We start from the raw sequence: 5215 nt of genomic DNA on the forward strand, positions 1-5215 counted from the left end.
AAAAAAAAAAAATTCTCTCCAGTTGGATCAAAATCTGCCTTGCAGAGCTTTTGGCAGCAACTTTCCCTCCGAGCTAACAGTTCATTGAGGTCTTGAATGCTGAGATTTCCACTTTTATGTGCCTTCATTAAATTCTAACTAGACCTATAATTCTCCTCCCAGAGATTCAAAAGCTCTTCCTTGCTTTTTTTATCCAATGGTGAATGTGGGATCTTGCCTGCAGTGATATAGAAGCAGTATTGAAGTATTAGAGGCTCTTAACTTTTTCATCTGCCACCGTAAATAGGTTAGCATGATGGACTAGAAACTGCACTCTGATCTACACTGCACTCTGATCTACATCATACTTGGCTTCAAGTACTATTTCATGCCCTGAGCAATTATGTGCTGCTCCACTACTGTATAGTCTGATGGAAAAAAAGCTGAAGATGTATTAGAGAGAACAGTACCATTTGAGCTAGTAAATTATTCATCCGGCACATTACTATAAAGGTTGATTTACATCCTGTTCCCGAGTGCTTGATTCACTTTGCACCTATGATTTCTAACAGCAAAAACTTTATGCCCACCTCAAAGTGCATTACTGTGTAAAAAAACAACAACCCAAATATAAACAGCTGGGATTCCTGATGAAACTCTTTCTTTTGGTTTAAAGGCATCCTTAAAAGGCACAATTCAATTTCTGCTAGTACAATTACTCTTTGCTAATGACTTTCTGGAGGTGAAGAGAGACATATATTTGGTAACTCTGATGATAGGAGTTAAAGACATGTTGTCAAGTGTTGTTGTTGGTAATATCCCACCAGTAGGAGGTGATTTAAGAGAGAAGGAACATTTCCAGGTGGAGTTCTACGAGCTGATGTAGAGAATTCCCAAGGATTAAAGCGTGGTGAGTCATTCCGGCTTTGACATATGATGACTGGATGGGTACGTTTGATAAAGATGATAGGCTCTCAAAAGGACAGTGAATAAAACTTTCTACCAGATGAGAAAAGAGGATAATGTGACCTACAGGAGTGGAAGTAGGAGCTGATACATCATCCTGTATAGACCAGCATAAGATGCAGAGTTGATGACAGAAGGAGATGAGCCAAACTAAAGAACTTTTGGGGGAGTTTTTAAGGTCAGAGGGTGCTTCAAGATGATTGCAGTAGAAAAAAGGGATACACCTAAAAGGATATGTGATGTGTCATCTGGAAGAGGTTATGTCATCTTCTGCTTGTTTGACAGTTTTTTTATTTGTTTTGTATTTTGGGTTTTTGTGCAGGCAGCTGTGACTCCACCCATTCACCAGTGGATCTTTGGAGCAGTTGTGTGCAAGTCAGCCACACAACATTTAAGAAACCTTCCTCCAGATTTCTGTGTGGACTTGTTTTGTGTTTAAGCTAAGCTCTCATTGGCTTTAAATTTTGTTATTAAACTTTTTGGATTTGTTAGCTCTGGGTTCCATCCGGCTTGCCAAAGTGTGACATATTAGAGGAGGAATGAGGAAGTGAACCAAATCTATCAGACATAAGTCAAGGTTATATAGGCCAAGGAAGTAGGATGTAGTAACATGCATGAAAGGTTAGACACTAAAGAAGGGAAACTTTATTTGTGCAACCTGGAAAAGAGATAGACATAGGAGCAATTTGGAAAGATGCAGTGACTTCAAAGCTTATGTCTCTGTTTTTTTCTATCTTTCTTGTGAATGAAAAGTGGAAAGAAAAACGACTGTAATGGAATATCTTTGGAAGTCTGGGATGCTTAGAAATGTTTGAATTTGGTCGCCAAATAACATCTTAGAGAGTCTGAAAATAATGAAAAAGGTAGTTTTTAGTCAAACAATAGATAAATAAGACGGGTGACCCTCAAAAATAACATTAAACAGAAATAAGAACCAGTTGAGAAATATTACCATAAATGCATTTTTTGCTCATAATTATGATAGAGAAACACAGAGATGATCAGTAGGAGCCGCATTATGATATATGTTGTTAACACAACAGGAAGTCTGCTGTATGAAAAAATAGCCTTCAAGAGGTGAAGGGCATGTTGAGTGTAGAGTGCCAGGTGGAGGTGGGACTGCATCAAGACTTTGCTCTGAGCCTTTTCTTGTTTGCTGTGGTGATGGACAGACTGACAGATGAGGTTAGACAGGAAAGAAGGTTAGAAGCCGCAAGACAAGTGTGTGAAGGAGAAAGACCTATTGGTCAGATGGAGCGATGAAGGTACAGAGCATTAAGGAAGACTGTGTCCTAGTTGTAGAGTGTATGCCCCCACGAACAGGAGGTTGTGGGCTCAAGTCCACAGTTGGGTCACAACAAGGCCAAAAACTGGGACACATTTAAACCACCAAATGGTTCCCTATTGGGGCTGTGAATGCTTCTCAGCACTTCCTCAGGGGGTGGATCAAAAGTGGACAACACATTTCACACACATGTTCCAGCTGATGGGATTTCAACTTTCTTTAAGTACTCAGGACAGGAAAGAAGAAGCATTCGTTGAAAGTTTGGTGACAATGGCACTAAGAGGGTTGTGGAACAGAATATGCTGAGGTTTTTATTGGAAGTGACAAGAATGAACAGGATAAGGATTAAGATTGTCAGATGGACTGCCGTCATGTTAAGACAAAAAAGACTTAGATCTGATGATTTGGACATCAGAGTAGGGTTGGGGCAGCCGTGGTACAGTGGTAAGGTGGTGGACTCCAGATGGGATGATTGTGGGTTTGATTCCCACCTTGCTTGCCCATGCGTCTAAGTGTCCTTGGGCAAGACACTGAACCCCACATTGCCTCTGGTGGAAGATTGGCACCAGTGTTTGGCAGCAGAGCCATCACCAGTGTGTGAATGTGTGAGTGAATTGGTCTGTGACTGTAAAGTGTTCGAGGAAGGTAGAAAAGTGCTATACAAGTATATGCCATTTACCTTTTAAAAGGAAACCAAAGGTAAATCCCAAAGCAGGCTGTCAAGAAGAAGACCAAAGGGGACATTTATGGATGTTTAAAAAAAGGGGGGACATGGAAATGGTCCTGTTAACACCAGTCATAGAGAAGTATGCAGACGACCAGGTTAGGAGCAGCAGACAGAAAACAACTCGCATCACCTCTGTGTTGTTTTCTATTATTGCGTCTTCTACCTTGCTGGAGAGTATTTAAATTGGTGTGAAAACCCCTCTGAGTTCTAAAACTGGAATGACTACGACCCCTGCTGTGCTTCAAAGCAGCAGCACAAAAAAGACGCACGCTCAGTGGACCTCAACCCTTTGAGAAATGAACAACTAGTCTGAGGATACAAGTGACTTATTAGGTAGAAGCATCTTCCTCCATAGAGGAGCAGTGGGCTGTATGACCTCAAATTTCAGGGGAGAGCAAATTCATGCCGTTTTATTATTGCAAATAATAAATGAACATTAGGCTGTAGGTAATGCAGCCAATTTGTCTTTGTGAGTCCCTAATGGCGCAAAACACTTTGAGTTAACCCAGCAGAAAGAACTTTTAGATATTCTGGCACTTTCCATTAAAAAACAAAAATGCAATTAGTGTTGTAATCTCCAGCTGCAACTCTTGCTGGAGTCAATGGTGCCGAAACAACAGCCAGCCAGTTTAATCTAATATCAATCACTCACAAGAGATTGTGTTCACTGGATGAAAGTGCCGATATGGAGAGATGGGAACAGGTTCTGCCTATGGCATGTACATAGACGGAATCTTCTGCATTCAGCATCAAAAACAAATGAGAATCAATGGAGGAATTCGTTAAGCGTCCACTGTGGCGTCTGCCTCAGAACAGAACTCTCATTTACAAGCAGACTACTTTGAACTGCACTTGACCTACATAAATACTTGTGCTTGTCCTTTAAACAGGAGACATCCTTCGCTCGTTAAATATCCTCTCATGGGGGAGCAACAAAGTCAGGGACATTGGCTGGAGCTACCTCAGTTCTCTGAGACGTGGAATGCAGAGAAGCTGAGCCAAAGTGCACCCCAAGACACAAACACACACTCAGACACACACACTCACTCACTCATCTCTAATGAATGGGATGAATTATTACCCAGAGTTTTACAGAAAGGGGCATATTAAGAGTCACAACGACGCTGTAGCTCACATCCACACTTGGAAGGGGAAAGCGAAGTACTTTGAGCTTTATGTTCTGCACACACTCGTCTAAACCAGTGTGTAAGCGTTTGAACAGGGAAGCTCTTGGAAGGCTATACACACAAAGAAAGGCAAACGGCAGCTCTCCTTTCCTCCCATGACTAATGTCTCGCTAAAGCCCAGATGCTGTAAACAGGATTTATGTCGTTTAATTAAGCTTTTGCACATTACCTTTATTTACTGCTGAGTGAAGCAGGCAATAGGGAAATGCATGCAGAGAACAGAGAGGTCGTATTTTTTGTCCTTTGCTTCTTATTGTTCCAGAGATATGAGCCCAATTCTCCAGAGTATGTAGGCCACATGTTTTGTTTGAAAAAGGTGAATGTTTACATGTGCCTTGTAATTGGACAATTGTTCAGCTGGTGTGTGGGTCCATTTTGCGTTTGATCTAGGTTCAGTTTTGGAGGAGGAGAAGAGATTATTTGAGACATTTAATAAAATCAAGTTGCCCTCATGTTAAAATTATCATAAATTACAATATTATGGATATGACATGCATGTAGATGCAATTTCTTTTATTCTCTGCCTTTTTTTATTACTAAATCAAATAAAAACGAAATTTTATTATTCCATTCTGCACCCCACAAAAACACCCCCACCAGTACTTGGGGCCAGACATTTGGAGAGACAAAATGGGTTGCAGTGCCATCTACTGGCTCAAATAAAGTGACCCTTTAGCTGCAGCTGCTTGCTTCTGGTAACAATAGTTGATTTTCTGTCCTGAGCATACAAACCGTCTCTGACAGCTGCTTCCATTTCTTCATCGGCCAACAGTATCATAATTCTCTGAGCTATTTAACCTAATTATTGTAATAACTAGGATTTTTCATTATATAAAAAAGTAATTTTTGTATTTCAAATGATGGAAAGTTACAATTATATATATATATATGCGATTTTAATCTCTAGACTCTGAATTAATCCAACAACAAAACAATTCTATTGTTCTTAAAAAATAAATTTCTTGAGAACATTAAGTTTATTCTACTATATAACAAAAAAACACCACTAGTTTGAAGCAATGTATGAACAAGTATATTGTATTGTTGTGAACACTACCATAAATTCTTATT

Source organism: Oryzias melastigma, linkage group LG9, assembly GCF_002922805.2.
Source record: "Oryzias melastigma strain HK-1 linkage group LG9, ASM292280v2, whole genome shotgun sequence".
Lineage (NCBI taxonomy): Eukaryota > Metazoa > Chordata > Actinopteri > Beloniformes > Adrianichthyidae > Oryzias > Oryzias melastigma.